The sequence below is a fragment of the Saccostrea cucullata genome, unplaced genomic scaffold (genome assembly GCF_032062105.1).
Source record: "Saccostrea cucullata isolate Sc308-1 unplaced genomic scaffold, CSIRO_AGI_Scuc_v1 ctg9530, whole genome shotgun sequence".
Taxonomy (NCBI): Eukaryota; Metazoa; Mollusca; class Bivalvia; order Ostreida; family Ostreidae; genus Saccostrea; species Saccostrea cuccullata.
The window spans coordinates 47,292-71,094 of record NW_026938199.1 but is presented as its reverse complement, the minus strand read 5'-3'; positions in this window follow the sequence as shown (position 1 = coordinate 71,094).

The following is a 23,803-nucleotide window of genomic DNA, read 5'->3' as shown; positions in this document are numbered from 1 at the left end:
ATAATGATAGATTGTATTTGCTGATATGGTCATTGTATCGGCCTAAACAACTTGTGGTATGACTTCATATGAGACTGTAGATATCCAACGTGTTTAATCGGTGCCTTATTTGCTAATCTAATGCCAAAAAATGTAGTCCCGGCGAAATGATTGTCCAAAAAGAAATTATAATTCATGACAGCAGAAAATTGTTTCATAGAGAATACTTTTTACTTAGATTTGAATTAATTCAAGAAGGATTGATTAAAATACATTTCTACAGAATGATATGATAGGGTGGTGAAAACTAAAACGCAACATAACTTTTCTGTTTACCATGTCTCCAAGTGCTAGTCACTTCCTAGCCACATTTCCGTGAATAATTTACCCTATCTCGCTGAAGTCTCGCTAACTCTTGCCAGAGCCACTGCCAGAGCTACTCTGAACTCATCGGGTTTTATAATTTGCAGAACACTGAAAAATTAAAGGTTCCGAACACATTAGAAGGGATGTGTTCGGAAGGTCGTGAGTTTGAATCTCGGCCTGAGTCGATAAAAAAGCGTAGCAAGTGTTATAATTCTCTATGCGGTCGGCACTTTCAAATCAAAGTTGCGAGTCCTTCGGATAAGATCTTAAAAAATCCGAAGCCGAGGAAGACGTTGGCACGATATAGGTCCCTCACTGCTCAATGGCCTTAGTGCCGAGTAACGGTCATATTTTTAAGTAATATTTTTGAGTAAAATATGCAATTCTTTTTTTTTTTTTTTTTTTTTGTTCAGTATATATTACCAGTATATGATAATGTCGTTTAAAATATGAGTGAAATATTCTCGAATGGGGCGTTTTAAAACAACATGACAATCAACAATCATTAGACATCATGAATGTGTTATTGCAAGAAATCAAAGACGAGTTTAGCTAACCCGGTTTTTTGTACAATAAACGATGTTTAAAGACCCTAACTCTAACGACCCCAGGGTTAGTATAGAAATTTTTATTGTGTATCTACAGGATACTCTAAATCATATTTCAAAATATATGTGTTTATGTCAAAAATGTCAGAAAAGAATGGGGATATTTTTATGTAGATTTGTTTTATTCCCATTTGGTTCCCGGGGTAAAATCAAACAAAAATTTCAAAATCCTTTTTGCACGTGCAACACCTGTCATACTCCGAAAAGATGAGTTGACTACTGCTTAAATGCAAGATTGGTTTGAGCAAAAAAAAAAAAAAAGAGAGAAAGAGATACAGACGGACAGTATGTCCATTTTTTCTTTAGAACGTGTGGGTTTAACTAATATTCATATCAGCAATCACTTCGTGGCATATTTCAGGATTAATACCATTACATGTACTTCAATTCCATATTTACAGATACAGTGTATTCCTGTAATTAACTAAGAAATATTATTTCACACATTTAATTTGTAGGAAATAGAAATACAAAAATAGCTTTAAGTTTATTAAAGTTATAATACTCACCATTCTTTGCTCATATGTCTATCAATATTAAAGACAGTCTTAAAAATTGCATCTTTCTGTCTATTCAAAATATTTATCTGAAAATAATTTAAAAATAAAAATAAATCAAGACGCTTTTGATGCGCAGTGTATACAGTATGTAGTATGTTGTATTCTATATTTGTACGTATATACCCATCAACAGCTTTATGAATAAAAGGCCACGATCGTAAATTACCACATACTTTGACTTCTGGTCCTAAAACACTACTCCAGATATGATTCGAAGACAGTTCCTGTGTTCGAAGAGCAATTTTGTAGAACATTGATTCATGTGATCCAGAATTGATTTCGTTTTTAATTACAAGTGCATATGTTTCATTCCACTGGTTCCGACGAATAGATAAACCACATTGCTCTGTATACCCACTACTGATGGAACAGTTGCCATGTTTGGGACTTATGACTTCTATATTTAAGACACAGTTCTGACGTTCTTTTCGTTCCACATTATAATACATACATCCGAAGGGAACAGTCAAGTAAATCTTTGCATAAGCCCTACCTGCTTGAACGACGAAAATTTGGTCATTGTGTATCTGCAAAAGAATTGTCAAAAACATCACTAGATATTAAAATGGAAAAAAAAGTTGATCCAAGTAATGTTCATTGTAAATATAGGGTGTCTCAGCACTTGATCACACCATTGAATTTTCCAGGGGTGCGTATTTTATGCGCTCTTCAGATACTTGTATTGTTTTGTGGATATTTTTCGATCACTGTTCTTTGTCTTCCTATTTTTACCTTAGAAACCTTCTTCACAAAAATCGTCGGTCGGAACAAGTAAAACTTTTGTGAGAGCTTCCGGGCATAAAATAGACTATGTATAATAATCAACCCCCACCCACCCCATATCGGTTGAGGTAACATAAAGAAACTGATGTAACATATCTTATATCATTTTTTAAAATATAAAAATGGCTCAATTTATTGTCCAGAAAGTAGGATGGGTTCTCAGTGAAGTGTCCAGTGTTACATGTACGAAGGAATATAGGGGCAAAACAGTCCTTTCAAGTACAGCAGGATCATGTTAGTCATAAATATATTCAATCATCCACGATTTTTGGATTCAAGGTTTGGATCATGAACCCTAGGGGAAATCGATGGGAATTCAAAGATCTAAAGAGATTTTAAATGAATATTTATGTGATTTTCTTTTTATTTGAAAATTATCCAAAAATCATGTCACAAAATTATATATCTATTCATACGGATATCATGGAAATTGGTTTATACAATATAATTTCTTCGAAGAACAGAATTATTTTTTGCACAATATTTATGTGATACGTTCTTCATTTTCAATTCACAGGAAGGTAAAAAATTGCATGAAGTTTTCACATAAAGAACTTTATTCGGTAATAACCAATATTTGCCTCCCCCCCCAATCAAACTTTGATGGAGACATATTTAATTAAGTTCTTAAACAGGGGAGCATATGCTGACTTTAAAGCACTGAATATTTTCATAAGTAATGACGTCATATGTACGTAATGACGTCAAAAACATGACGTTAATTTTAGTTTTTTATGAATTTTATGGAAGTATGTACATATTTCGTCAATATTTTGAGTAAAATTCACCGAGCGCGTGTGTGTTCAGGATCAATATTTTGATATAATGTGTAGAATGATAATATCAATGAAATATGTCAATATTGTTCCTGAACAAACTTGTGCTCTATAAATTTTAAAGCTAAAACAGTTGAAATTTTGTCCATTTTGTCCTCTTTCTGAAAAAGGATATAAAATCGGACTAGTTTGTGACGTCATAAAACAAAAAATTGTGAATACACTGCTTTAAAACTAATAGATAAAATTTTCCTGTAATACATATTTCTTATGCATTTTATTGAATTCAGCACATTTCAGGAAGTTTTCAAAATTTGACTTTTGTGGGGGCAAACATATGCAACATACCGCATATAGTTCTTTCACATGTCTCGTCTTTTCTCGGGCAAAGGATTCATGTCAATGTCATGCCAATAAAACTTATGTGAGTCACTTTTTTCTGTGTATATCTGAACAATTTTCAAAATCTTCTCAAGAATAGTATAGGATCATAAATAGGCACATGAAAACGTAAGTAATTTTGGAAAGTGAATGCCCACTTTAGTTTTTATTATAGCACCAAGGCTTAAAGGGAGGGGGGGGGGCAGTCGGGATAAAAAAAAATTACATTGAGATACATGTACATGTATCTAGGATTTTTTATGGAGGGTGTGTTAATTTTTCAAGGAACCACAGGACTAGGATTTGTAGATTTTATATGCTAATTTGCAAATGTAGTGCAGCTTATCCTTGATTCCATAATAGTTCCTTGGGCAAGGCTGGGTGCTTGGAAGGTTTATAGCCGCCCCCCTCCACTATTTTTGCAAGGATAGACATTATATTGGGATAAAAAAAACTGGAAGTAACTATAGTATCTTTTTTTGTTGGTTTAGCACCCCCCCTTTCAATTAGCCCCCCTCCTCCCTTTCAAATGGCTTCCTACGCCTCTGGATGGGGCTTAAATTTTGGATCAAATATCTAATTGAGTAAATTGAAGTGCTATTTCACATCGCAACATATCAATGCTTTTAAAAAACATGTTCTTGTCGTTGCAAATTTCCATTTGAAACCACTCTTTTCAAATAATATGCCATAAACACATGAAAAGAATCGATTTTGTTGTTGCTTTTGTTTTTCTAAATAGAGCCACTATATTGAACACAATTAATTTACCTTGATGCCAGCATACAATACATCGCTCCTATGGGAAACTACAGAAATATTTTTATCTGACATTTCTTCCACAATGCAACTTATCTGAAAAAAAATGTTCTAACGTATGAAGGTATAAAGTGGTTTTTAGAAAACATAGGATAACAGATATTTGTTTAATTATATTTAAGATAGTCTTAGTAGACTTACTTTTACGCCAAGTTTCGTTAGTCCATGTTCCTCTGTCAAAAATGTTTCATTCAATCTAGTGCAATCAACAGGTTCACTTATGAATACAGATCTGTTGTTTATAAACCAATGTATTTTATAGAATGGATCTGTATGCAATTTGAAAGAACATTTGAAATATAATTCTTCTGTCCATCTTCTTCCACGAAATTTTTCACGTAAACCGTATTCAACGACAGGCTTTTCCTTTGCAATTATGTCCACAGATGAAAATGCTGCATAAAAAAATGATGTAAGTATGATGATCCATGATGTAGGTCCATACATTTTGAAGACCAATGAATAAAAAAAGATAAACGTCGTGTACTCTTTGGAAGGTATCTAATACACTGATACACAGCAAGGATCCGAATATAAATAAAACGACCTGGAAACAGAGATATTTCATCATATGAAGTGTAATAGAAGATAACACATTTTGAATTTTATTCATGACTTCCTGATTATATATAGTACAAAGCACAACTGAGTGTACATTATTTAAACAATAAAATGCTTTCTTTGTTTGTTGTTACTGGAATGAACGGAAGCAGCTGTTGCAGAAAAAATACATAACCCGCGTAAGCGGGTTATGTAAATTTTTTCTGCAATAGCTGCGACCGTTCATTCCAGTAACAACAAACAAAGAAAGACATTTTATTGTTTATATTTATATCTGTTTAAATTATCATTTTAAGTCGGATTAAAAATATTAATTATTGTGTTAATGATGCGAACGTCTTTGTACGTTTCATTGATGGAACGGCCACTAATCAAGAAATCTGTACAGGTGATATGCCTAATGTAGTTCAAGCAGTGATGAACGCAATGGGTTTTCTTAAGAAATAAAGAAAATATTCTGTGGATGTAAATACGAGGGTTGTCCAAAAAGTTCGTGGACAATGACGTTTTTGTGAAAATAAATGGTTCTATATAAATCTGTTGTATATCAAAATGTCTCTTATGAAAAAACAAGTCAGAATGATTTAGTTTTTATTGAAGGAACGTAATATTTTTGTAGAAATCAGGGTCTTTAGAGGTTGCGGATAGTGCGCACGGACCAAGGTTAAAATGATGTAAACTCTGATATAAAGAGTTCGGATTAAAATGATTATTTTCTATATAAAACACGTAAAAAAATAATAAAAATTTTATGTAACACAAATAAAGAGGTTATTATCATTTTATGATATCTTAAATATTGCTTACTATATAGACAACGAAAATACACAAAGGAAACCTTAACAAGTACGTGTCAAAACTCAGCAGAAAAAGTGACGTCGTCCGTCGGCACGGGGCAGCGTCCGGTCAAAAAATGAAGTTTTATAACGGTTGAAACGATGTAAGAGACACAATATTTGTTAAAACAACTCAAAATCATTGAATTTTATTGAATGTATCGATTTGGGATTCGTATATACGATTTTTCAACAGTGTGTACAAAATCGAAGACACTACAAGAATTTAAAAACACATGTAATTAACTGTGAATGGACATTTCTATTCATGACGTTGAACTACATTATAAATCTAGCGCAGCGTCGGACTGGGCTGTTCAGTTTGGGTATACAAACTGTTAATTTAGATGACGCTAGTAAATTTGTGTGCATTGTTTTGAATTTTAAAAATTAAGTAAATTATAATCTATACTTAAAGATTATTGCTAGCACTCCTAAGTACGTTGCGCCTTAAAAAAGAAATGTAGTGTGTGTCCATGAACATGTGTTAAGTCAAAATCCAAATTTTTGACGGTATAATGAAATTAGTGTAACGTCAGACTGGTCCGTGCGCACAATCTGCGATCTTTAAGGACCCCGATTTTTACAAAAATATTAAATTTCATCAATAAAAATTAAATTATTCTGACTTATTTTTTCATGAGAAATATTTTGATATACAATAGATGCATGTAGAACCATTTATTTTTACAAAAACGTCATTGTCCACGAACTTTTTTAACAACCCTCGTATATTGCTGTTATTTATATTTTCCCGCTTAAAAAGCACGGGAGTACACAGTAATGATACTTTCACAGATTCTTTATTAAATGATTGTAAAGTATTTGTTTATATTATGTAATCGACCGCAGAGCGGCAGCTCCCCGGTAGCTGCTGTGTATTGGCAGCTCCACCGGAGCTGCCCCTCACATGTATATATAGGGCGTGCACGCACGCGTGACCAGAGAGAGAGTCAGAGACAGTTTAACTAGACAGTGGAATAGATTAACGATTTGTGAACTTATATTTTGGATTACTTGTACATAATGTGATTGTGATTATTTATTAAAACATGTAATAAACTTGTAAACTTACAACTGGAATTTTTATTACGTTACCAAAGGAGGAATTTAATTAATTCTAAGGAGGATATTAAAATAGCAAAAAGGACCGCACGCTCGGTCCCGCTACAACTGGTGGCACAGCGGTGGGATGTTATTCATGTTATTCCTTAGTTAAAAAACGGATTTAAATTCCATTGGATTATTATTATATTCTTCTCGGTGATTGTGACAATGTGTTTGGATTTATACTTTTTATCAAGTGATTCAAATGGATGTTTGTGAGTTTTATCGTTCTTATTCTCGGAAATTTACAGTGTGGAATTATTTGGATTATTCTCAAATGAAAATGTGTGCTGTGATTTTGGATATAACAGTGAATTAAAACGTTCATTTTAAAATGAGTGCTCAGGAAAATTCCCGAAGATTTGTGAATGTGTACGATATAGATGACAACGGAAATTATGTTTTACTGGGAAGGATAGACGTCGCATTGCGTAAAGAGTGTCCTAACTGTTTTGTGATGTTTAATAAGAAAGACAATTTGTGTTTCATTCAAAATTCAAGTGGAAATGTGTTGAGCCGATATTACAAGTGCCCAGCGTGTGGTTGCAGAATTAAAACATACGATTGTTAAAAAAAAAAAAAATGAGTGGAGATCGGACAACTTATACACCGAGAAGTATGGAGCTTACGCACGGAAACGAGACTGAAACACCAAGATTTCAGAGGAGCACACGCAGATCTCTTCTGAGTAGTTTTAATGAGAGTGAAGATAGTCCACCAGTTCGGGAAAGAGTGACAGGACCGGAACCAGTTTGCACCAGTACACCGAATGATGAGGAAAACGAAGACGGACAGAACTTGAGATTAGAACAGGAATCTGAAACATGGAACAGATTTATTTTTCTTTGGACCATTATATTATTTTTAGGATGTGTAGGTGCTTATTTGTTCTATCAGCATTTCCCAGGGTATATGCTCCTGTGTTTGACGAAGGAATTTATGTTTTCTGCAGCCCTAGGATTATTGTGCGTTATTCTGGTTACTGTGATTATAAAGCTGTGGAGTAGAACTCCGAGTGGAGAATACCAGTACACCCCGGCTCGCATTCGACCTCAGCAGCACGTCCGATTTCCCCAGGAACGAACAGCTAGTCCACTTCTACCTATCAGGAGACGACAAGGTTCTCCAACAGAACGGAATCTGTCGAGTTCTAATACTACTAGTAATCCAGGCTATCAAATACCTGTAAAGAGGACGTTCAAAGGCGATGGGGAGGATATATGGGCAGAATATATAAGATATTTTGAAAATGTGATGTCCATAAACGATTGGAACGACGACAAGGCACGTAAAATATTCTTTACAGTATTGCGTGGACAAGCAGAAACGTTTGCTTATGGTCTCCCTGCAGATACTCGGAACAACTGGGCGAATCTTAAATGTGCTATGGAGAATCGGTTCGGTCATAGAGCAATGAAAGAAAGTTACATTGCGGAAGCCAAAATGCGGAGGAAGAGAGAGAATGAAACTTTTCGAGACTTTGGACAGGCGATTGAGGATCTATATAGGAAAGCTTACCCTGACAACCGGGATTTTGTACAAGAGAGTAGTATGAAAACCTTTTTAGATAACTGTAGCCATGAGAACGAATTTCGTTTTGCTGTAAAACGAATACGGCCTAAAACTTTGCAGGAAGCTATTACAGCGGCAATGCAAGAAGAATGCATTCGCCTGGGAGAGAATAACAGGGATTTGAATGTCAAATTTAACAGACGAGCTGTGTATGCTGTCAACGATCCCCTTGAGTCATCGGACACAAAGTCCAAAAGAAAGTGGAATGAACGACAAAAGTTTAATAGTCAGGACAAACGTCAGCAGAAGAGATGCTTCACTTGCAATTCAACAGACCATCTTTCCTTCAACTGTCCAAGAAATAAGGAAAACAATAAAACCCATATTAGATCTACCCTAATGCAAGACAGTAGGCGGTCGTTAAACCGCCTAGGACCGAGGCAGTAGGCCGTGCGCCGGTCGAAAATCCTGAAAGGCCTAGTACATCAATGAATTGTGATCTCTCCTTGGATTTGGCAGTGGAAGTTTCTAAAAGAGCGCAAAAGAAACACAGTAGTGTTATTCAGGCGGAGAATTCTGGAGAATTGCAGCTTAACAAAGCTGACCAAGTTTCCAAGTCAACAAGTGTATCTAGTAATTCCATTTGTGTTGATGTTAGTAGTGAAAATTTAGAATTTGTTAGTGAGATACGGATTCCAGGAAAAAGTGGATTTCATGTTGAAGGAATGATTCAGGGAGCAAATGTAATTTGGAAAGTAGATACAGGTGCGAGAAGATCATTTATAACAGAGGAAACCTATTACAACATCTTTCCGGAAAATAGGCCCGTACTAGAACGAGTAAGGACAAAGTTCCTAGCAGCCGACGGACAAACAATAAAAACCATAGGAACTGCTAAAATGATTTTAACACTAGGAGATGTGGAATTAGAACAGCGAATATTTGTGGGTGGAGTTAAGAAAAATTTGTTGGGAGAAGACTTTTACGTGAGATATAAATGTGTTCGGGATCATGACTCCAATGAACTCTTAATGGAGTGTGACCACGGAAATGGAAAACGAACTAACTATATTTGTTGCACAGAGACCGTAGAAATTCCAGGAAACCACGAAGCAATTATACCATCCAGGCTTACTTATGAGGAACAAATAAATGGATTACCACTATCAGTTCAAAATTTCGTACAATCTCATAAAGTGGCAGTCGCAAAATCGCTACTGAATGCGGAAACATGTGATGTGTTTTTACGTGTGTTTAATTCCGGAGAAAAACCAATTTCGATCAAGAGGGGTACATTAATGGCATTATTCATACCAGTGGAGTATGTGAGTGAACCAATTCATATGTGCAATGATGAGATTAGCGCTGTTACTGAGGAAAACAGCGAGCTATCGCAACATTTAAAGACCGTCTATGAGGACGGATGTGAACATTTGACTGAGGAGGAGTCAAAGAAATTCAAGGAATTCCTTATTCGGAGAGACCGTGTGTTTGCTAACCCCGAGAGTAAAATGGAACGGGTTGCAGTTGGAGAGCATCATATTAAGCTAATGGACGAGGAGCCATTCAAAGAAGCACCGAGACGAGTGCCAATTTTCAAAAGAGAGATTTTAGATGCTGAGATACAAAAATTAGAGAAGCAGGGCCTGGTAGAAAAATCAAGCAGTCCATGGTCCTCGCAACTAGTACTAGTTAAGAAGAAAGATGGAAGCTGGCGTGTATGTGTAGATTACCGCCGTCTTAATGCAGTAACGATCAAAGATGCCTACCCCATTCCTAGAATAGAGGATGATCTGGGTGCCCTCGCGGGATCTAAATGGTTTTCAACACTGGATTTAAATATGGCTTATCACCAGGTACCTATGGCAGAACAAGATAAGCAGAAAACGGCTTTTGCGACACCTAGGGGAGGATTGTTTCAATACACTGTAATGCCGTTCGGTTTATGCAATGCGCCTGCCACATTTCAACGAATCATAGAAAAGACGTTGAGAGGATTACAGTGGAAAGTAGCCGTGTTATACTTAGATGACATTGTAGTGTACGGAAGGAATTTTGAAGAACATATAGCCAATCTTGAACAAGTTTTTGATCGACTGGCTGAAATGAATTTAAAAGTAAAAGCTAAAAAGTGTTCGTTTTTCAAACCGGAAGTTAAATTCCTTGGACATATCGTCTCAGCGAACGGAATAAAAACGGATCCTGTAAAAACAGAAGCAATCAGAAATGCTGCAAGACCAACAAATGTGAGCGAGCTAAGAAGTTTTCTAGGATTAGTGTCCTATTATAGGAAATTCATTAAAGATTTTGCAAAAATAGCAAGGTGTTTACATGCACTAACAAGCAAAGAAACAAAATGGGAATGGACAGATGAATGTGATCATGCCTTTATTACACTGAAAGAAAAACTTGTGAGTGCTCCGATTCTTGGATATCCAGATCCTAATGCTGGTCATTTTATTCTTGATACAGATGCAAGTAATAGTGCTATTGGTTGTGTGCTATCCCAAATTCAGGAACACGGTGAAAAAGTGATAGCTTACGGGAGTCGTTCGTTAACTACAGCGGAGAGAAATTATTGTGTTACACGAAAAGAAATGCTCGCTGTAGTTTATTTCATGAAATACTTTAAACATTACCTGTTGGGAAAGGAATTCGTGTTACGCACAGATCATGGATCTCTCACTTGGTTACACAGATTCAAAGAGCCAGACGGACAGATATGCAGATGGCTACAGCAAATAGGACCGTTTGATTTTAAAATTGTTCATCGTGCAGGGAAACGACATTCTAATGCAGACGGTTTATCTAGAATCACTGTAACTTCGGATGAGACAATTTGCAGACAATGCAAAAGAAAATTAGATGACGAATACGACGGAGCTCCGGAAAGTCACATTAATGATTTGCGCAAACACCAGTGTGAGACAGATTTGTGTATTGACCAAGCTATATGTGATATTAATTATTTGTTTAACACAAATGAAAGTGACAACAATGAGGCAACAAAAAGAGGACGAACAGAAAATAGACCAAGACGAGCAAAGCCGCAACCTGAGCCCGATGTAGACTTAACTTATTCTGGACTTAGAAAAAGTCAGATGGAAGACAAAGTTATCGGATTTATTCTAAGTTGGATTGAAAAATATGGGAGCAAAGAAAAGCCTAAATTCGACACTTTATTTCATATGCCCCCTGAAAGTCGATTCTGGTATGGACGATGGGAACTACTCACCTTACATGAGGGCGTTTTGTGTATCAAGTGGATACAAGATGATACAATACGTTTACGGATCTGTACACCTAAATCACTGAGAAATGCATTGTTGTGGCATTTCCATGATTCGCCGATTTCTGGACATCAAGGAATTCTTAGAACCAAGAAAAGAGCGGACTTAAGTTCATATTATTGGCCTAACTTTCATCGTGATATCAGTGACTATGTCAAATCGTGTCATATTTGTGAGGAAAAGAAAAATCCACAGAAAAAGAAGAGGCATTTCATGAAAAGTTATGTAGCAGGTGGACGATTTGAGAGGATAGCAGCTGATTTAGCAGGACCATTTCCCAAGTCTGAAAACGGAAATATGTATATTTTAGTAGTGGCGGATTATTTCTCAAAATACACAGAAATTTATCCAATACCTAACATGGAGGCCGAAACAGTAGCGGACGCTATATTTCGGGGATGGATAAAACGTTACGGATGTCCATTAGAAATTCATACGGATCAGGGAAGTCAATTCGAGAGCCAGTTATTTTCCCAACTCTGTGAAATAATGTGTATCTCAAAAACTCGAACAACAGCCTTCCATCCAAGATCAGACGGAATGGTAGAAAGACTCAATCGGACCATCAAAGAAATGTTATCAAAGTTCGTAAACTTACCTCAAACGAACTGGGACAAATACATAGATGCTGTAAGTATGGCGTACAACACCTCGGTACACGAGACCACAGGAATAACGCCATATCGTATGATATTTGGATGTGAAATGACAATTCCAGTGTCTGTGTTATGTGATTTTAGTGATTTTCAAAATGAGGATATAAAGTGTTATACGGATTATGTGACAAAATTGTGTGAAAGTCTGGAAAAAGCGCATGATTTAGCCAGGGAGACAACGCGATCTTCGATAAAAACACAAAGAAAACAGTATAACAAGAACATTATAGAGAAGAATTATGAAGTGGGCGAAGTGGTACGACTTTACCAACCCAAACAGAAGAAAGGAACAAAAATGAAACTGTCCCGAAATTGGACTGGCCCTTGGGTTGTTCTGAAACGCTTAAGTAATATCCTATTTCAAATTCAGCACTCAAAAACGTCAAAACCAAAGATTGTGCATGCGGACAATTTGAAACCATTTCGCACAAGAAAAACAATACAACGCAATTTAAAGAAATTAGTAAATCAAACTGTGTACGCCAAAGATCGAGTGATCGAAGAGCCTAATAATATTCCTGTGCCGAAACAAAAGGATTCTAATGCGGAGGACTCCAAGAAATCGCCAAAACCGAAAAGAAAAAGTTCAAAGGACGCCGCCGACAATGACCGCGATACAGCAGGGGAAGACCGCGACAGAAGTCAGACGCGCAATACCCGAACTCCAGACAGACACTCGAAGCGAACCAGGGGCGGGCGCCTTATAAAAGTGCCGCGCCGATTCAGAGACTGACCATACCGATTTTGGATTTAGAACAGTACAGATGCTTTGTGATATATGTGGACAAATTTTTAAGAATAGAAAAACGCTTCAACAACATTGTAAGGAAATTCATAGTGACTTTGTTAGTATATTTTACTGTGACTTTTGTGGAAGACCATTTTCCAGGAAATTTAATTTAAAGAAACATTTGAAACGTGTGGATGAACAAAGTGAACTGACAATGGCGAGTAGTAAAGAATTACGCAGAGAAGATCTAAAGAAAAATCAGAAAGCAATCTACGTCCCGTTGTATGAAGACATATCGTCAGACGAGGAATCGATTGATGGCGCAACAAATGTCCAACCACACCCGGTGTATGCGCCCGAACTTGAGGACATTTCATCAGATGAGGAATTCATTGAAAAACAGCCGACTGAGGATGAATCCTTGGAAATTATAAGTGTAAGTTCCGATCTGATGGAAGAATTGCTGGCCGAGAACGGATTACGCAATGACTTTGTGGATGACCTACTATGCGAAAACACACGAGAAGTAGAAGAAAGTGACCATGGTGACGATTTATTTCGCGAGGACACATCAGATGCTGAAGAACTTAGTGAAAGTGAAAACGGACATCCCACAAGCAATAACGAGCCTAGTGGTAGTGCCGCGAACGCTAATCCAGTGATCATTACCCATTCGATTGGTATATCGTTAACCCGGAAAACTACCGTCATGCCAAATGGAAATACTGAGATCGAGAGACAAACAAATGTGTGTTTTAGTGAAAATTTAGATCCGAGCACCATTGATATGGAAGGACTTGTTCGTGACATGTTGAGTGAAATTCCTATTCATTTCCAATGCCACCGAGACCGAAACGTGTACGGAGACTACAACCAGTGACTTTTGATTATTTAAAATTTGAACTTTTTAACAGCTAATTAAACTAATTTCTTGATTCTTAACTGTATGTAAATATTTATTTTGTATGATACTATGTTTATATTGTTTCGATAATTTATTTTGAACGGGGTCAAAATCTTAGCCGGGGGGAGTTGTAAAGTATTTGTTTATATTATGTAATCGACCGCAGAGCGGCAGCTCCCCGGTAGCTGCTGTGTATTGGCAGCTCCACCGGAGCTGCCCCTCACATGTATATATAGGGCGTGCACGCACGCGTGACCAGAGAGAGAGTCAGAGACAGTTTAACTAGACAGTGGAATAGATTAACGATTTGTGAACTTATATTTTGGATTACTTGTACATAATGTGATTGTGATTATTTATTAAAACATGTAATAAACTTGTAAACTTACAACTGGAATTTTTATTACGCTACCAAAGATGGAATTTAATTAATTCTAAGGAGGATATTAAAATAGCAAAAAGGACCGCACGCTCGGTCCCGCTACATGATGCCATTGTGCATCTTTCATTTTACTTTTTGATCTGCATGACATTTATTTCGGTTCTCCCAGAGCAAAACATGAACGTTGCCATTATAATAATATGGGAAGCAGAGAGTATAATATAATATAGTGAGCCCAGTGCTCACAGTATCTCTAGTTAAAATTTACGTGCCTTTAATTTGATACTAGTAAATTGGTTGTGCATTAAAATTTTTCATTCATTAAAACAATTACAAGTTTAGAAATGTTAAAATTCTTACGCGGATCGAAAGATCCAAGGCGTATATTGTTTTTGCCCTGTCTGTTTGTCTGCAAACTTTAATCTTCGCCACAACTTTTGAACCATTAACGAAAGAGACTTCATATTTGATATGCATACTTCACTCATTAAGCTCTTTCAAATGACTTCAAGGTCAATGACCTTGACCTATATGCTAAAATTGTCGAACTAGAAATATTTCAATGGGACATGAATGCCCCGCCTAGGGTATATTAGTAATGGAACATGAAACTTTTATTAGTGTATGAAATTTGATCAGAATATCTTGATTAGTGATGCAGTTGAATTGCTAACATTAGTATGTATCGCATATAAGTTTGACACTAATTTCTTTAAAGTGAGGTCAAGGTCAAAGAAAATACCAAAGTCAAAAATGTTGATGTAGTTTAAAATCTCTCATCAATTTTGTATCAACATATGAATTTTGATAAAAATATCTTCAATGATTTCGTTAAAACTGTCTAAAACACAATTTGATGAAAGTGAGGTCAAGGTCAAATGAAAGGTCAAGGTCAGAAATGTTGAGGCAGTTGAAATGCTTACATCAGTATGTATCAGCATATGAGTTTGACACTGATTTAGGAAAAGTGAGGTCAATGACAAAAAATGTTGATGCAGTTGCATAACTTTTATCAGTCTGTATCAACATTCTTGAAAAGTATGTTAAAAACTGAGCAAAACTCTTATTTAAGGAAAGTGAGGTCAAGGTTAAAGGAAGGGTCAAGGTAAAAAAAAATGTTGATGCAGTTGCATAGCTCTAATCAGTTTAAATCAACATGTGCAGTTTCCAAGATAGCAAGACATAGTTGGGCCAACGTTGGCCCAATTTTTTTTCCAACGTTGGTCAACTGTTGGTAACCTTACGTTGGCCCACGGTAATTTTGCTCATCGGCCCAACGTTGGTCCAACATGTTGGCATATTGTTGGGCCAACGTAGGTATAATTGTATGACAACTATCAGCCAACCTTAATAACTGGTTGGTTAGGTTGGCCCAACGTTGGCCCTATGTTGAAATGTCAGATGGCATATTGTTGGGCCAACGTAGTTTTTAGTGTATGCCAACTAACAGCCAACCTTAATAACTGTTTGGTTAGGTGTGCCCAACGTTGGCCCTTTGTTGAAATGTCAGATGGCAAATTGTTGGGCCAACGTGTACATGTATTACAAAGAAATACATTTGCAATTGGTTAAGTACTTCTTTACATAAACATATTTTATGACTGTTTAAAATAATTAATACACAATTCAATCTGCATTCATAATGCATACATGGACATGTTCAATGAAAACATTACTAATGATTCACTGTGATAATATTTTATATACATCAATTCAATCATATTTACAAAATAAATTTTAAAATAGACAATAGAGGTAAAGTATGAAAAATTATCAATTAAAAGTTCTTAATCAGGGCTCACTTCCTTTATAGTCCTTTTGTTGTATTCCCGCTTTTTTCCGTCCCTTCATCGCCTCCCGTTTTCTTCATCTTGATCTTTGTCATACGAACTCATACTTAATACACTTCTTTATGCATGGTCTTCGATTTCATCGTTATTTACATGTACCGCCACAACATTTGTTTTCCTTGCAGTCTCTGACTTTTAAAATTTCTTTGTTACAATCGTGTCTGTAATAGACAGTTAAGAATTAGATAGATAGAAACAACTTACAACTTTGTGTGCAAAAACATTACAAGAATGAATTCCGACTCAATTGTAACATATGATTATTTGACATGTTTATTTGATCGGGTTCGTTATACAAATTATCTATTAATAAACTTGTTGATGGAACACATGTGTTATCCCTCGCAGTTCAGGTTTCGGGCATACAGGCGGACATTACATGGTGTCAGAAGTACTAGCTGTGTCAGGGCAGTCATTCAGAACATTCCGTTTCAGTTTATTGCCGTTTCCGAGAGAAACAGCTATTCGCATTCTCCAAAAACCTCGGATATATCAGGTCAGTGAATGTGAAATTTCAAGATGGCCGCCGCTGCACAGTTCGACCCGCCAAATTTAGACTGGGAAGCACCAGACATGTATCAGGAATTCTGTCGCTTTAAACAGCACGTACAGTTTGTATTCAAAGGACCACTTACATCTGCTAAGGACAAAGATCGAGCAGGATGGCTGGGAATCTGGGTCGGTAAACAAGGACGTGAAGTGTACAAGACATTTGAGTGGGACTCTGGAGACGAGGACAAACCCAACAAAATTCTCGACAAATTCGAGGCATACGTTAGCCCAAGGAAAAATAAACGAGCAGCCCGATTCAAGGTGAAACAGAGAAAACAAGGTGAGAGTGAGCCATTTGATAACTTTGTTAAAGACTTGAAGCTAATCATTATGGACTGTGAATACACAAACCCCGATGATCTCCTGATAGACGCTATAATAGCAGGAGTCAGACATGTGAAGGTACAAGAAAGACTTTTGGATCAAGGTAGTGACCTTACACTCGCAAAAGCTCTCAGCATTGGTCGTCAGTATGAAAACTCACAGAAACAGCTTAAACTCATTCGAGGAAGTGAGGATCAGACAGTCACTCAACAGGTTTCACAAGTACATGCCGTACATAAAAAGGTGTATCAGCACAAACCTCGTCACAAAACAAAGAGACACAAGAAACAGCCTTACGTACCCAAAGCCAAAAGTGAGAAGTGTAGTAGGTGTGGGCTTGACCCTACAGAAGGCCATGCAAAATCAGGTCAGTGTCCGGCAATCGGATCAACGTGCAAATATTGTCATAAGAAGGACCATTGGATAGCCGCATGCCGAAAACGTACAAGAGGAGTTAATACACTACAGGAGACAGATAGTGAAACAAGTTCTTCAGATGAAGGAGTACTTCACATATACAGTGCACAAGATGACAGTTCTGTGGTTAATGACAAGTGGGTAGTGAAAGCAACCATCAACAACAAGCCTGTGAAATTCAGAATAGACACAGGGGCAAAGTCTTCAATTATTGTGAAATCAGTGTTCGACTCTCTTGGATCTCACGCACAGACTCGCAAGAGTACAAAAATTCTCAAATCCTACACTAATCATAGGATCCGTCCCTTATACAGTGTTGACCTTCCAATCAAACATAAGGGAAAGCAGGTGAATGCGCAGTTTGAGATAGTAGAGTTGGAACAGGAGAACATTATCAGTGGTGATGTTGCAGAAAAACTAAATCTGATTGAAAGGATACAGAAACTGGATACCGGGATCGATAATCAACCAGAATCCAAGTTCAAAGACTTTCCTGAGCTCATTAAAACTTCAGGAACCCTGCCTGGAGAACACAACATTGAAATAGATCCAGATGCTGAAGGAGTTATTCATGCACCTCGTAGACAGCCAGCATCACTGAAACCAAGGATCATAGATAAGCTTAAGGAAATGGAACAGAATGGCTACATCACAAAAGTAAATACCCCAACTGAATGGGTCAGTTCGATGGTCGTATCTATGAGAAACGACAAGATTCGCATCTGTTTGGACCCATCCGACCTGAACAAAGTCGTCAAACGAGCTCATCACCCCATGAAAACAGTTGAGGATATTGTTTCCAACATACCAAATGCACGTGTTTTCTCCAAGCTAGACGCAAAGTCAGGATTCCTCCAAATTAAGCTGAATGAGAAATCGTCATACCTTACAACCTTCAATACTCCAATAGGAAGGTACAGATGGCTTCGTCTTCCATTTGGCATTAAATCCGCTCCCGAAATCTTTCAGCATATCATGGATCAGATGCTTGAAGGGATAGAAGGTGCAGCAGCAGTGATGGATGACATACTTATCGGAGGAAGAGATGTAGAACAGCATGATCAGATATTCAGAAAAGTCATTGAGAGAGCTACACAGTATAATCTGAAGCTTAACTATGACAAATGTGAAATCAGACAGCCGCAGGTCTCATATGTAGGACACTTGATTACAGAGAATGGTGTTAGGCCAGACCCGAACAAAGTCCGAGCTTTAGTCGACATGCCAAGGCCAAAGGATAAGGAAGGAGTAAGACGCTTCCTAGGACTGGTTCAGTATTTAGCCAAATTTATTCCAAACTTAAGCCAAGTGGATGCACCACTAAGAGTTCTTGTGAAAGCAGAAACACAATTCGCGTGGAATCACGAGCAGGAAAACTGTTTCAGGGAACTTAAAAGACTCTGTAGTAGACAACCTGTGCTTGCGTTTTACGATGTAAACAAGCCGGTGGAGATCCAATGCGACGCATCTAAGGATGGACTCGGTGCAGTTCTAATCCAAGCAGGACGCCCTGTCGCATACTCATCTCGCTCGCTCACAGACACAGAGAAGCGCTACGCGCAGATTGAAAAAGAAATGCTGTCCATTGTCCATGCAGCAACAAAATTCCATTGTTATATATTTGGGAACGAAACTATTGTCTACAATGACCATAAGCCACTGGAAATGATCTTCCAAAAACCACTAGCATCCGCACCAATGAGGTTGCAGAAAATGCTGCTGAGGCTTCAGTGGTACAACCTAAAAGTCCGTTACCGCAAAGGAAAGGATATGACAGTCGCAGATGCTCTTTCCAGAGAGTACCTACCTGAAGCTGATCCGGAGATGGAGACTCTAGAAAACATCAATATGTTCGATATGTTAGACGTCACTCCAGATCGCTACTTGGACATAGCCCAACGTACCAAATTAGAATTGTCAGACCTATGTAGCATAATAGTACAAGGATGGCCAGACATCAAATCCGAAACACCTCTTAGCGTCAGAGAGTATTGGGATTCTAGAGATCTGTTATCAGTCACAGATGGCATAGTCTACAAGGGATTGAGAATCGTTATACCACCAAGTCTACAAAGCCACATGCTGAAACTGATTCATGAGTCACATTTAGGAATTGTCAAATGCAAACAGAGGGCAAGAGAGGTCATGTATTGGCCCGCCATGAATACAGCCATCGAAGAGGAAGTCAGAAACTGTTCAAAATGTGCCACGTACCAAAACAAACAAAGTCGTGAACCACTTAAGCCAACGAATACACCTGAGGTTCCTTATGGGGAAGTCGGATGTGATTTGTTTGACTTTGAACAGAAGAAGTACCTTATGATAGTGGATTATCATTCCAGATACTTTGACGCAATTGAACTGAAATCTACAACAACATCAGCAGTCGTCAATGCTATGAAAGCTACATTTAGCTGTCACGGGATTCCAATGAAATTGCGATCAGACAATGGACCTCCATTTAATTCACGAGAATTCCATTTGTTTTGTAACCAATACGGAATACAACACACCACATCAAGTCCGCATTTCCAAAGTTCTAATGGAGAAGCAGAAAGAGCAATACAGACAGTCAAGAAACTGTGGAGAAAGTCAGATGATAGATATCTCAGCTTGTTAAACTACCGAACAACACCGCTGGAGTCAGTCAACCTATCACCAGCACAACTCTTAATGGGCCGTAGACCACGGAACAACTTACCAACCCGAGCAGAGCTACTCAAGTCCAGAAACGCAGGACCAAATCTAAGTCAACAAATGAAAGATATCAAGGAGAAACAGAAGTTCTATTATGATAGGAGACATGTGAAAGAGTTACCACGCTTAGATATCGGTGATCAAGTAAGAGTTGCACCCCCAGAAACCTCGAACATCAAGGAATGGAAACCAGCAACAGTAGTTGAACAACACAAACAGCCGAGATCCTACATCGTTGAGTTTAACAACAATCAGAGGCTCCGACGCAACAGAAAACATCTCAGACGAACAAATGTGAATGCTAACCGTTTACCAGAAATGGAACCAGAACCGGATACAGAAAGTGATTCCGAGATTGATTCGCACGAACCTCCAAACACAGTGAACAAACATTCTTCAAAAGGTGTCGTACTCGCGGACTCACCTAAACCTGTCGTTACTTCATCCGGTCGTGTCGTGAGGAAACCGAACCGACTAGACCTCTGAATTCCTATTCATTGACATTTGTGAACTCAGTAATTAAGTTTATTGCGTGAAATTGATTGCTTTAATTATTTCAGAAATTGTCTTATTGAATGTTGCTAATTAACAGAATTTCTAATTGATGAGTCAAATTAACTTTCATTTCATGTATTCATGTGAATTGAATTTTGATTTCATATTGTATTAATCTTTCTAAAGAAAGGGAGATGTAACATATGATTACTTGACATGTTTATTTGATCGGGTTCGTTATACAAATTATCTATTAATAAACTTGTTGATGGAACACATGTGTTATCCCTCGCAGTTCAGGTTTCGGGCATACAGGCGGACATTACATCAATTTTAACAGTTAACGTGAATAAATAAGAATAAATATACTTACATCGCTTCTAAATGCAGCTGTATAGCAAGTGTATAATCCACAAATTTAAATTTCACTTAATTCCTCTTGCTTGCCCTGCATTATCACCACCTGTGAGCAATTGAATCTGACAGCTCACTCCATAGTTTGGTCACGTGATAGCGAACGCCTAACTTTTGTTTCAATTTGATTATAAAGCTATGTCATTTTGATTTATGTATATGTAGGCTTCATTCACATCCTGTTCCTGAGAACGTATTCAGTCTTCTCTAAATTCTCATGAATACAAGCTCATGAAAAAATTCATAATTTCAGGGGTCTTATTTCAAATAAATAATCATGCATGTGCACAATTCAAAAAATATAATAAAACACTCTTTGGTGCTGTGATCACTTAAGTTAAAATCTAAAATGTTGAATATATCAGATCTAAACAAAAACAGTCATTACAAACATTTGGCCAACGTTAGGCCAACATACTTCTATCAACTTGATAAGACACATTCTTTATGGGTGTATAACAAACATCGGGCCAACGTTGGGCCAACATACTACATGTACTACCAACTTTAAAAGACACTTTCTTTATTGGTGGATTACAAACATCGGGCCAACGTTCGGCCAACATACTACTACCAACTTTAAAAGACACTTTCTTTATGGGTGGATTACAAACATCGGGCCAACGTTGGGCCAACATACTACTACCAACTTTAAAAGACACTTTCTTTAAGGGTGTATTAAAAACATCGGGCCAACGTTGGGCCAACATACTACTACCAACTTTAAAAGACACTTTCTTAAAAGGTTTATTACAAATATCGGGCCAACGTTGGGCCAACATACTACTACCAACTTTAAAAGACACTTTCTTTATGGGTGTATTACAAACATCAGGCCAACGTTGGGCCAACATACTACTACCAACTTTAAAAGACACTTTCTTTAAGGGTGTATTACAAACATCGGGCCAACGTTGGGCCAACATATTACTACCAACTTTAAAAGACACTTTCTTTAGGGTGTATTACAAACATCGGGCCATCGTTGGACTAACATACGTTAAAAGACACTTTCTTTAAGAGTGTATTACAAACAGTGGGCAAACGTTGGGCCAACATGAACATCCTTCCTTCGTTGGGAAGTAGAGTGAATGGAAGTTGCTAACGTTGGACCAACGTTGGGCCAACATAGGAATTCTGTCATGGTCGTGAAGGTTGGCATGGTCACATTGGTCCAACGTTGGCCCAACGTTGTTCCCCCAACGCCAACCATACAACCTTTTGCCAATGTTGGCCCAACATAGTCTTTCTATCTGGGTTGATAACACATTTTTGAAAGGTATGTTAAGCAGCAAAACACTTATTCAAGGAAAGTGGGGTCAAGATCAAAGGAAGGGTCAAGCTCAAAAAATGTTGATGCAGTTGTATAGCTTGTATGTTCAGTTTACATCAACATGTGAAAATTGATAATACCATCTTCAACGGTATGATTAAAATTGAGTTAAACACTTATTAAAGAAAAGTGAGGTCAAGGTCAAAAGAAAGGTCAAGGTCAAAAAATGTTGATGCAGTTGCATAGCTCTCATCAATATCTATCAGCCCTATGAAGTTTGATGAAAATATCTTGGCTAATTTCTCTGAAACTGAGCTTTGAACTGATCTAAACACAAAGTGTGATGGAAGGACAGACAGAAGGAAAGAAGGACGGAAGATGGACATGACAAACACTATATGTCCAGGCCATATTCATGGCGGAGCATTAAAATAACGTTTTATATGCAAAAAAGTACTTGTTTCCTAAACTCCTCTTACAGATTACAAACATAGGTAATCAGAGATTACAGAGCTCACCTCAACGAATGTTGTCTTTAAGTAAGGCAAAGTCACACAATTAATCAACAAAAAGTATACATTCCAAAAATGAAAATATTTAAGCAATTTTGATCTGATACTTTGAAATAGATAAATACATAAAAAATTTAAACTAGTTCTTCTTCATGAAAATGTAATGAAAATCCAGCATCTGAATCAAATTTGAGAGTTTTTATCTCTTGATGCAACATTTGTGCAAGTTTGGTTTATACAATGTTATATAAGCCTTATAGTTTTTGGTAATAGACCTGCAACCTATTAACTTTTACCTTGTCTATTATCTGAAAAATGTATGACGAATTCAGCATCTGAAGCATTTAGTCCATTAGTGTGCATCCTAAGATGTATCATCCATGCAAGTCTCATTATAGGGCTCATAGTTTATTGGAAATGAAACATGTATCAAAAACTAACATTTTCACTCATCCACAAAAAGTAGGTCAGATTCAGCATCTGAAGCAAGCCTGGTAGTATGTATCCTTAGATGTATCATCTATGCAAGATTGGTCATTAAAGAACTCATAGTTCCTTGGAAATGAAACTTGCACCAAAAACTTTAACCTGTTCACTCTACCAGAAAATGCAAGTCAGATTCAGCATCCGAAGCAAGCCCGGTAGTTTGCATCCTTAGATGTATCATCCATATAAGTTTGGTCAAAATAGGGCTTTTAGTTACTTGGAAATGAAACCTGCACTAAAAACTATAAACTGTTCAATCAACCTGAAAATGTAGGTCAGATTCAGCATCCGAAGCAAGCCCGGTAGTTTGCATCCTTAGATGTATCATCCATTCAAGTTTGGTCAACATAGGGCTTATAGTTAGTTGGAAATGAAACCTGCACCAAAAACTTTAACCTGTTTACTCAACCAGAAAATGTAGGTCAGATTCAGCATCCGAAGCAAGCCCGGAAGTATGCATCCTTAGATGTATCATCCATGCAAGTTTGGTCAACATAGGGCTTATAGTTACTTGGAAATGAAACCTACACCAA